This window comes from Trichosurus vulpecula, chromosome 1, assembly GCF_011100635.1.
Source record: "Trichosurus vulpecula isolate mTriVul1 chromosome 1, mTriVul1.pri, whole genome shotgun sequence".
NCBI classification, from domain to species: domain Eukaryota; kingdom Metazoa; phylum Chordata; class Mammalia; order Diprotodontia; family Phalangeridae; genus Trichosurus; species Trichosurus vulpecula.
The window spans coordinates 254,729,353-254,741,854 of NC_050573.1; positions in this window are offsets into that span (position 1 = coordinate 254,729,353).

The following is a 12,502-nucleotide window of genomic DNA, read 5'->3' on the forward strand; positions in this document are numbered from 1 at the left end:
CTCTAATCCAGCAGCTAATGTGATTTTTTTAAAAAATTATTTTTAGTTTACATAAAATAGTTTACATATTTTTAATTACATATTTTTTGCTTTACATAAAATAAGACCTTTTACTGTGTATAAGTTATTCATCAAAATCAGTAAAGATGAGAAATGATACAATGTGTAAAGTATTGGCATTAGTGACGAAAGTCCAAACTACATAGGAAGTTGTGCCTGGATGACTACAATTCATTCAAACAATAATCAGTTTGCAATTCATTTCCATAAACTTTTGAGTTTCAAATTCTCTCCCTCTCCTCTCCCCTCCCCAAAATGGCATGCAATGTGATAGAGGCTCTGCATATATATTCATATTAAACATTTTTACATTAGTCATGTTGTAAAGAATTATAGTCAATGGAATGAAGCACTGGAGAGAAGAAACAAAAGAGAGAGAGCAAAAGAGAGATCTGCATTCAAACTATAATTCTCTGGATGTGGATAGCACTTCCATCATGAGCCTTTTGGAATTGTCTTAGAACCTTGCGTTGCTGGGAAGAGCCAAGTCTATCAAAATTAGTCATCGCGCAGTATTGGAGTGTGTACAATGTTCTAGTTTTGCTGCTGTCACTCAGCATCGGTTCACATAAATCCAGGTTTTTCTGAAATCTGCCTGCACATCCAATTTTCCCACATCTCCAGCATTTATTTTCCTGTTTTGTCATGTTAGCCAATCTCACAGATGTGATTTGGTACCTCAGAGTTGTTTTGATTTGCATTTCGCTAATCAATAGTGGTTTAGAGCATTTTTTCATATGGCTATAAATATCTTTAACATTTTCCTCTGAAAACTGCCAGTTCATATCCTTTGATCATTTATCAATTGGAGAATGATGTATTTTTTTTTTTAATGGAAGAGCCCAAGGATGGGCTTATTTTCTTTTTCTTTTTCTTTTTTAAATTTAATTTATTTAATATATTTAGTTTTCAGCATTGATTTTCACAAGAGTTTGAATTACGAATTTTCTCCCCATTTCTACCCTCCTGCCCGCTCCAAGATGGCGTATATTCTGGTTGCCCTGTTCCCCAGTCAGCCCTCCCATCTGTCACCCCACTCCCCTCCCATCCCTCTTTCCCTTCTTCTGTTGTAGGGCAAGATAAATTTCTACGCCCCATTGCCTGTGTATCTTATTTTCTAGTTGCATGCAAAAACTTTTTTTTTTGTTTTTGAACATCTATTTTTAAAACTTTGAGTTCCAAATTCTCTCCCCTCTTCCCTTCCCACCCACCCTCCCTAAGAAGTCAAGCAATTCAACATGGGCCACATGCGTATCATTATGTATAACCCTTCCACAATACTCATGTTGTGAAAGACTATATTTTGCTTCTTCCTAACCTATCCCCCTTTATTGAATTTTCTCCCTTGACCCTGTCCCTTTTCGAAAGTGTTTGTTTTTGATTACCTCCACCCCTGTCTGCCCTCCCTTCTATCATCCCCCCCTTTTTTTATCTTCTTCCTCCTTTTTTCCTATGGGGTAAGATACTGAATTGAGTATGTATGGTGTTCCTTCTTCAGGTCAAATCTAATGAGAGCAAGATTCACTCATTTCCCCTCACCTGCCTTCTCTTCCTACAGAACTGCTTTTTCTTGCCACTTTTATGCAAGATAATTTACCCCATTCTATCTCTCCCTATCTCCCTCTCTCAATATATTCCTCTCTCATCCCTTAATTTGATTTTCTTTTAGATATCTTCACTTCATCTTCAACTCACCCTGTGCCCTCTCTCTCTCTCTCTCTCTCTCTCTCTCTCTCTCTCTCTCTCTCTCTCTCTCCATATATATATATACACATACATACTCACATATACATACATACTCACATATACATACATACATACATACATACATACATATATATATATATATATATATATATATAAATGTATATTCCCTTCAACTACCCTAATACTGAGGTCTCATGAATCATACACATCATCTTTCCATGTAGGAATGTAAACAAAACAGTTCAACTTTAGTAAATCCCTTGCAATTTCTTTTTCTTGTTCTTTTTCTTGATTACCTTTTCATGCTTTTCTTGATTCTTGTGTTTGAAAGTCAAATTTTCTATTCAACTCTGGTCTTTTCCCTGAGAAAACTTGAAAGTCCTCTATTTTATTGAAACTCCATATTTTGCCTTGGAGCACGATACTCAGTTTTGCTGGGTAGGTGATTCTTGGTTTTAATGCTAGCTCCGTTGACCTCCAGAATATCGTATTCCAAGCTCTTCGATCTCTTAAGGTAGAAGCTGCTAGATCTGGGGTTATTCTGATTGTGTTTCCACAATACTCAAATTGTTTCTTTCTGGCTGCTTGCAGTATTTTCTCCTTGATCTGGGAGCTCTGGAATTTGGCGACAATATTCCTAGGAGATTTCTTTTTGGGATCTATTTGAGGAGGCGATCGATGGATTCTTTGAATTTCTATTTTGCCCTGTGGCTCTAGAATATCAGGGCTGTTCTCCTTGATAATTTCTTGAAAGATGGTATCTAGGCTCTTTTTTTGATCATGGCTTTCAGGTAGTCCAATAATTTTTAAATTATCTCTCCTGGATCTATTTTCCAGGCCAGTGGTTTTTCCAATGAGATATTTCACATTGTCTTCCATTTTTTCATTCCTTTGGTTCTGTTTTATAATATCTTGTTTTCTCATGAAGTCACTAGCTTCCACTTGCTCCAATCTAATTTTTAAGGTAGTATTTTCTTCAGTGGTCTTTTGGACCTCCTTTTCCATTTGGCTAATTCTGCCTTTCAAGGCATTCTTCTCCTCATTGGCTTTTTGGAGTTCTTTTGCCATTTGAGTTAGTCTATTTTTTAAGGTGCTGTTTTCCTCAGTGTATTTTTTAGTATTTTTTGGGTCTTCTTTAGCAAGTCATTGACTTGTTTTTCATGGTTTTCTCGCATCATTCTCATTTCTCTTTCCAATTTTTCCTCTACTTCTCTAACTTGCTTTTCCAAATCCTTTTTGAGCTGTTCCATGGCCCGAGACTAGTTCATGTTTTTCTTGGAGGCTTTTGATGTAGGCTCTTTCACTTTGTTGACTTCTTCTGTCTGTATGTTTTGGTCTTCTTTGTCACCAAAGAAAGAATCCAAAGTCTGAGACTAAATCTGAGTTCGTTTTTGCTGCCTGGTCATATTCCCAACCAACTCACTTTACCCTTGAGTTTTTCGTCGAGGTATGACTGCTTGTAGAGCAAAGAGTACTTTGTTCCAAGCTTGAGGGGATGTGCTGTTGATTTCAGAGCTCTTTCTGCCACAGCCAGCTCTGCCACACCAGCACTCCTCCTTTCCCCAGAACCTCCAACCTGGACCTGATACAAATCTTAAGCAGGTTCTGCTCTCCTGCTCTGATCTGCCACTTAATTCCTCCCAAGATGTGGGCCTGGGGCCGGAAGTAACTGCAGCTGTAGTTCTGTAGCTGCACTCTTTTCACTCTGTCCCCCTGCTGCTTTTCCCACTTACCTTCTGTGTTGTCTTTGGTGTTTGTGGGTTGAGAAGTCTGGTAACTGCCACAGCTCACTGATTCAAGGCGCTAGGGCCTGTTCCGCCTGGCTCCTGGTCTAGTTGGTCCTGCCGCTGCCCATGCTGGGCTCCTTACCCCTCTGCCCCGTGGCGCGATAGACTTCTTCCAGTGACCATCCAGGCTGTCCTGGGCTGGATCCCTGCTTCCCTCTGTGGGTTCTGCAGTTCTAGAATTTGTTCAGAGCCATTTTTGTAGGTTTTTGGAGGGACCTGGCGGGGAGCTCATGCAAGTCCCTGCTTTCCAGCTGCCATCTTGGCTCTGCCCCATAAGGGGCTTATTTTCTCAAGGCAAGATCTCACCTAGGGAATGATGTGTATTCTTATAAATAATGTGATTTTTCTAAAGTATACAACTAACCCTTTCTCCCTCCCTGACTCCCTTTCCTCATCCCCCACTCAATAAATTCCAGTGGCTCTCTATTACCTCTAGAATTAAACATAAACCCTGTAGTTTGACATTTAAGGCAGTTTACAACCTAGACCCTTCCGGTACTTTGAGTATCGTTACTACTTCTCTCCAGACTCTACTACAATCCTGCCACACTCGTCTACTTTCTGATCGTTGCACAGTTTGGGGAGGACGCAGATGAAGGCTCAACTACAGGCGGCATCTAAAGTTCCAACTGTAAATTATGATTGTGTAAAATCCATCTCATCTCTGCCCTTTGAACACCGATTCCACATTTGGACTCTTGGCTCCTCATTCACACCCTACTCTTCACTCATAAGATTTGACTAATTTTTTTCTAAATGATTATGAAGTATTGAAATGATCAAGCATAGTAAAAGGCTTCCCAAAAGATCGTTGGCAGTATTTGTTGCAGAAGCTTCTTCCCCACTCCAGGCCCCACCCCGACCTGGGGCCTCACAGCGCCCTTTAATCCATTCTTATCTTTTGCTTTGCCCTCCCTTGTTTGGTTACCATAGTGGTGCTATAGTGCAAGACATTTTTCCCCCAAAGAAAACCCCTAGTAGAGTTGGGAGGAGTGTCACTTTTTTCATACCAAATCTGAAAAGCTCCTGGGGCTCCTGGAATTAAGTTGGTTTTTTTTTTTTTTTCTCAAGGATAAAGGGCTCTGGGAAATGTATGTGTATACACATATTTCCCAGCTTCTCACTAGTCTTACTCACTTTTTTGTTGTTGTGTCTGACTCCTTGTGGCCCCATTTGGGGTGTTCTTGGCAAAGATACTGGAGTGGTTTGTCATTTCCTTCTCCAGCTTTTTACAGTCGAGGAAACTGAGACAAACAGGGTTAACTGGCTTGCCCAGGATCACACAGTAAGTATCTGAGGCTGGATTTGAACTCAGTAAGATGAGTCTTCCTGACTTTAGGCCTCATCCTCTATCTACTCATTATGATCATTTTCCGGAGGTTTTTAAAAAAGGTTTACAAAAAATCCCATACACATAGTATACTTAGATTTCAGTTATAAAGTATTTGGCAGGTTGATATAGGGTGAGTATTTTTTTTTAAATTAAGATTTTTTATTTTTAGTTCACAACATGCAGTTCTGCATGTTTTTGAATTCCAGATTTTCTTCCCCTTCCTCCCCTCCTCCCTTTCCTCCCACAAGATGGCATGGAATCTGATATATTTTCTACATATACCTTCTCATTAAACTTATTTACACAATAGTCAAGTTGTGAAGAAGAATTATGACTCATGGAATGAATCATGAGAAAGAAGAAACAAAACCAACAAAAAAAAAGAGAAGAAAAAAAAGGGGGCAAGTAGTTTGCCTCAATCTGCATTCAGACTCTGTAGTTCTTTCTCTGGATGTAGATAGCTCTCTCCATCATGAGTCCTTTGGAGCTGTCTTTGAGCCTTGTATTGCTGAGAAGAGCTAAGTCTATCAAGGTTAGTCATCACAGAATCCATATATCTGTGGTTGTGTACAATGTTCTCCTGGTTCTGCTCCTCTCACTCTGGGCTGAATACTAATTACTGTAATAACCTCTCAATACTCAGAGAATTGATTTTTTGTGACTGTCTGACTTTTGTGCCCAAATCATTTGCTTTAGCTATGACTGAAATTAATGTTACTGATTAGAAACAGGTAGCTAGTGGCTTTGTCACTGGGAATGGGAGATTGCACAGGGAAATTATGATACTTTTAGAAATTTAGTATTTTTTTTTACAGGTATATAATGCCTACTTCCACCCAGGTGAAGAAGTGATTTTTTTTCCTGAGGGACAGCCCTATTAAGGCTTCAAGCTGTGGATTGGAGGGAGAAGTAACTACCTATATAAGAGAATGCTGAGTGTGAAGCTGTGTTTATTTGGAATTTGTTGGAGCAACATTGAGAGAGAACACCTTGAGAAAGGTTGACAGAGGTGAGGCCAAGCCTTTGAATGGCATACCTCAGCCCCAGAGCTGCAGATGTTTATGTATCTGGCTCATATCATGTCTTTTGACTTGCAGCACCTTGGGGTGGGAATAAATATGTTAACTTAGTTTGAGCAACTACATTTTGTCTTAAGTTTCCAATCTGTGAATAGGTAGTTGTTATGTGAGTTAGTTTTTCTGCTATAAGCACTTGAGTGGGTTAATTTGGTAATTATATGTATATGTCACCCAAATCTGGTAAACAACTGATTAAATACTTGCTAGGCATGTATATGAACCTCAAATCTGATAAACAAGTAATAAATACTTGCTTATGATATTAGCTTTGATTGGTAGTTTCCTTTTAACATAAGCTTGGGTAATCAATTACCAATCAGAATTTAGGTTTAACTCATGTCCTGAGGTAGCACCATAAAAACCCATTGAAGGCCCCAGCCATCAATTTGCTTCATCAGAACTGACTCCTGTGTTCCCTGCACTCAAAGATTTAAACATACTATGTTCACTAGAGAGGAGACATTCTAGAATACCACCTCAGATATATAGTCTCTGGCAGGACGTTAAGGGAACTTAATCATGAGCACCAGTATAAAGCACTCCCACTGGGCCCTGCAGCAACCAGGTTGGTGGTTTTGTTCCTAGAGGGGTTGATGTTTGTATTGTTAAATAAATAATAACATATATGGACTAATAAAAAGTGATTGGGTGTATTTATAGGTACGTCTTATTAGTGTACTGCTAGCTCTAATAAGTATACATAATGGTATATCAGGATTATATGTACATCTTGAATTTCATCCCTGTTGTTCTAGGGAACATTTTTCTTGATGAGAATGTTTCTCTTCTCATTGGTTGAGCTGAGCAATTTCATTCGCAGATGAAGTAATAATTTATTCTTGTGTCTTCTCCGAGTTATAATCTATATGACAACCCAATTTCTATTGGTTATTTTCTTTGATAAACAGGTTTACTAGTTATTAATGCTGATTTTTTGTATTACCAATGTTTGGCAGGAAGGCTTAAGCTGATGAATGTAAGTTAAGGGCTACCCTCTCCCTTCAGAGAAGCTAGGGAAATGGTTTTCATTCTGAACCTAGACTCATATCTCTAGACTAGAGATATTTGAGGGATGGCAGATAGATATAATTCTAGCCAGGTACTCTTCTTGGAGGTAGAAGAGATGTCTCAACTTTGGTGGTCCTAGGTCCGGCCCACCCCTCCCAACTCAGTCTGCTGGTGGTGCAGGCATGTCTCCTCCAACTTTCCAGAAAGATGGGCCAGATCCCAGATTATATCTATCCATGTCACCTGGAAGTTGTGTTCTGATATTTAAATATCACTACTTATCTTATAAGTACAGATTGGGCGTTGTTGAAAATAGGTAATGACAGGTTGTTTTTTTTTTTGACAGTACTATTATTATAGTATTCGTCCCCCTTCAAACCTTCCCATGCCCAAATTTGCTTGTACCACCTTGAAACAAATGCCATTTATTCATTCAACAAATAGTTATAGAGTGCTTATTATGTATAAAGGATGTAAAGAAGATGAAACAAGGAGTTTATAAGCTAGTAGACAAGACGACATGCACACATATAATTATAGTACAAGCAAAATATAAAAGTACAAAGGCAAAAGTACAAACAGGGATGTGCTGGTAAATGTTTAGCAACTGGATCTCAAAAATGTGCACATGACACACTTCTAAGTTTAATCTGCACTTTTAACATTTCCATTGCTTTCTTCATTCTAGACAGCTGCAAAACGATAAATCAAGCCCTGATTTGTTTGCAGATTCCCAAGGGGAAAATGCTCACTCTGAACATTTAACAGTTGGTACTGGTTTGAGTAGGCTCTAGGACACTCTTGGATACAAAATACTTTGGAATAAGGAGATATCATTTCTCAGTATCGTTGTTGATAATTTTAAGAAAATTTGTCCTTTTTAAATGTTTTATAATGAGTGAAATCACCCTAGTTACTACATTGAAACCTGTAGAAAATAACACAAAGATATTAAGTAAAAATTGGATTCTTAAGAAGAGAAAGAATATAGAAAAGAAGCATAAACAAGAAGTTGAGGAAAAAGAGAAAGGCAGTGAGTTTAATACTGTTTTACATTTGCAAGATATTTTGTGCATCCAAAGAGCTTTCATAGCCATTTTTTTCCCCTGGGGTCTTTATTAAGGAGCAGTGTGGTATAGGAAAAAGCACTGGACCTGAGTTCTAAATTCAGATCCTAATCTCTGACCCTTGATAGCTAGGTTATGTAACCTCTCAGATCCTCAGTTTTCTTGGTCTTCCATTGTCCCCCGCCCAACCCTTACACACACACACATACACACACACAGGATACTCACTTTTGTATCATACACTCACATGGTTGTGGTGAGAAAACTACTTGGTAAACTTTGTATGAAAGCCTCAACAACCTGTTGAGGTAGATGATAGTGTCATAGATTTAGAACTAGAAGGAACTCTAGGAGTCATCAAGTCCAACCCCCTCATTTCACCAGATGAGGAAACTGAGGCCAAGGGAGGTTAAGTGATTTGACCAAGGTCATACAGGTAGTAAATGACAGAGCTGGTATTTGAACCCAATTTCCTTTTCTTTCCACTGTACCATCCTACCTCTCAAAAACTGAGAACTGAATGGGACCTTAGAGGCTACCTAGTCCAACCTTCTTATTTGACAGATTAGGAAACCGAGTCCTACAGAGGATAAGTAAGTTGTCTAAGATCGCACAGGTTGTAAATAGTAGAGCTGGGATTTGAACCCAACTCCTTTTATACAAAATCCAGCATACTTTTCATTGCACTGTGCTGTTTCCTGAGATAGAGCAGCATGATCATATCTAATTTTACAGTTAACAAAAGTAAAGCATAGAGAGGTTGTCATTTTATTTAAGGACATATAACCTTGCCTATATAAGAAAGTTTTGAAGATTGGGGCAAGATGATGACTGTCTAACATAAATAAATCCTGTATGCCTTTGCATTCCAAAGTGACATCAAATGAACCAATGAACTAATTCTTTAAAAGGTATTAATGAGAGGAGACTAGGCTCCTTTGGACTAAAACATGTGCATTTTAGACTTGAGTATTCGATCTTCAGGGCCGTACCTAGCATTTTAAGTCAGGGTTTGAGAGACCTTAGAGCACCTCAATCTGAGCTATGCTTCCATGGGTCATTGCCCTGCCTACATTAGTCTCTGCCACTCCCCAAAGCCCACCACTATGGGTTTACAACCACTATGGGGCTTTCTCCCTCCTCTCTTGCTGCCTCCATATGGACCACATGCAGGAATGTGCTGGTAAATGTTTAAGACCTGACTCTCCAAAAAAAAAATACACGATATATTTTTAAGTTTAATCTATATTATTCACATTTTCTCCATCATTTTTAGCAAAATGGAATTTGAGTTAGAAATAAATCAAGTCTTTGATCTGTAGTACTTGCCGACTTTTTAGGTATAAATTCTCACCTCCAACATCTAACAATCTGCTCTTTTGAGATGATTCAAGTAGGCTCCAGCATATCTTTGACCACATGTGCCTTTGACACTGTTCTGATCTCATCAGGAAGCTATGGGCTCATTTGCACATGCCTGATTGATTTTGCTGGAGGCCCCCTTTCCTGTTGATAGTAGACTGTTGGCTGATTTTTTTGTGTAGTCCTGGGTGGAAGAAATAACTTAATATAGCTTGTCATTGGATTTCTTGGTCACTATTTGGTCTAGTGTGACTTTCAGGTTCTTGTTGGAATAGCTGTTGGGGAACTGGACATCTTAGATAGAAGTCTGTATCCTTCCATATAACAATTTTTTTTCTATTTTAAAATACTTTGTTCTAGAAGACCTAGCATGCTCCTTCATAAATTATTCTTTCATAGTCACAAATACTGAGAAAGAGACCAAACAGAGTAGATCATCTGACCCAAAATCACAGTAGGAGACAGATCTTGACTCAGGCACAAATTTTCAGTTCAGGCTCTAAAGTTGGAGAGATGAAAAAAAAAACAAAGAAAGGAACAATGTCAAGGGATATTGTGAATCTAGAGATGCCTTGGCAAAGGGGAGACTAACTGTGTAACATCTGTAAGCAGTGACTCAAAGGAAAAATTGGATTTTCCACAAGAACTACATGAATACATAGAAGAAATAAATCAAAAGGAAGAAAGGAAATAAAAGCTCTATGGGAAAGAATTGGAAGAATAAATAGCTTAGAAGAAAAACTAGTAAATCTTGCCTGGATAACAGACTTTCTAAAAACTAGGAAAGAAGCAGTGCAATATAATAGAATACTGAACCAGGGAATTAGGAGACCTGGGTTTTAGTTCCAGCTTTGTCCCTGTGGAGAGGTTACTTCCCCTTACAAAATTGTAGACATGGAAGGAACTCTAGGAACTATCAAGTCTAACCCATGCTCAAATGGGAATCCCCTCTACAATGACTCTAATAAGCAGTCAGCCAATCTCTGACTGAAGCACTCTAGTGTTGGGAGACTCCTTGTTTCCCATGGTAGTCTGCTAGGCCATGATACTCTGTTCCATTTTTGTATGGCTCTAATTGTTGGGAAGGCATTCTTTATGTTGAATGAAAATCGACCTCTACATTTTCTCTGCCCATTGATTCTAGTTCTGCTCTCTAGGGCCTTCAGATATGTTTGAAGACAGCTATCATTTCTCTATATTTCACTTTCCTCATCCATAAAGTGAAGGAGTTGGACTAGACACTTTCTAAGGTTCCTTCCAGCACTTTAAAAAGAATCAATATTCGCAATGCTTTTAGGAGATTTAAAGTGGTTTCATTATTGTCCCCTAAGGTTTCCACTTGCCCTTCCCTGTTAAGTGTGTTATTCCTTCTCCTTTCCTGGAAACTGGTTTGAGGGGGAGGGTCTATGATAGTTATTTTATGGGAAAAAGTGTCTGCAACTCAGATCCATTTGGTATCTCTGACATAAAGCAAATTGTATGCTTTAAATAATGCATAAATAATAAATAAAATTTTTCTTTTTTATTGAAAACTTGACAAATAACATTTCAACATAAAAAGAACAAAAAGATTGTATATGTCTATGAGCTATTACATATAATTTGTTTTTTTTAAGTATATATTACATTTACCACAATAGTAATAAAATAGCCATACTTGTTTGTGTCTGCCTCTGAACTTCCTTTTGTTCTCTTCTGTGTATTTTAAAGACAATTAATTGATACTTTTTTCTTTATTTTTTGTATTACTTTTTGGGGAAATTTTTGAGGGTCTGGAATGAAATTTAATGCCATAGATAATTTCAAGAAAGCTGGAAATATTGTCATGATTTCAGATAAGGAAAGAGTAAAAACAGATGTTGAGAGAGTTAAATAGGAAAAGCACATTATGCTTAAAGCCACTATAGACAATATCATTATTAAATATATATGCACTAAACAGCAGAATATCCAAGTTTTTAAAAGAAAAAATAACCACAATGAAAAAAGAAATGGATAATCAAATTTTAAGTCACCTTAGGATTTCCTTTCAGAATTGGATAAATCTAACAGAAAAATAAAGAAGGATATTAGAGAGCTGAACAGATTGTTAGAAAAAAAATAGATTAAAAAGAGAGAGAATTTAAGTGAATGGTTGATTTCTGAACGAAAATATTAAAGAATGTATATTTTTTAACCATCATATGATCCTTTTATACAAACTAATCATATGCAAGGGCATGAAGATATCATACGAAAATGTAGAAAGCCATAAATATTAAGCCCTCTTTATTAACCATAATGTAATAAGCTAGTAATCAACAAATGAAATACAAGCAAAGGATATAGAGAAAATATTTAATAAGCACTTGCTATGTTCCAATTTCTATGCTTTGCACTAGTGATATAAAATCGAGGAAGAGAATCTCTGCCCTCAAGGAACTTACCTTTTAATGGAGGAAGACAACTTATAATGGGGAGCTTGAAAAGGGTGGAGAAGTGTAGAGAGGCTAGGAAGTGGTGTGGAGGCCTGGTTTCAGGCTAGACAAGGTAAAATCTCACCCATATTCCAAGAGCCGAGTTCGAGGTTCTGATGGAAAGAAAATGGGGGTGATTATCAGAGTAGAGGCAGCATGGCATGGAGATGGCCAAGAAGTCAAGATCATTTTAGTATTTTTCTTGACTGCTACGTTTACACTTCAGAGTTTCTATGCAGCTCTGGTCTTTTCATCAGGAATGCTTGGAAGTCCTCTATTTCCTTAAAGGTTTATTTTCTCCCCTGTAAGATTGTACCTAGTTTTTTTTAGTAGGTTATTCTTGATTATAGGTCTATACCCTTTGCCTTCTGGAATATTGTAGCCAAAGCTCCCTGCTCTTTTATAGTAGTAGCTGTTAAATCATGTAGAAACTTGACTCTGGCAGCATGGTATTTGAATTCTTTCTTTCTGGATGTTTGTAGTATTTTTTTCTTTGACCCCCAAAATACTGTATTTTGGCTATAAAATTCCTCAGAGTTTTCATTTTGGAGTTTTTTTTAGGACATGAGAAGTGAATTCTTTCTCTTTGCACTTTGACCTCTTGTTCTAAGAAATCTGGGAACTTTTCTTCTTGAAATATGAT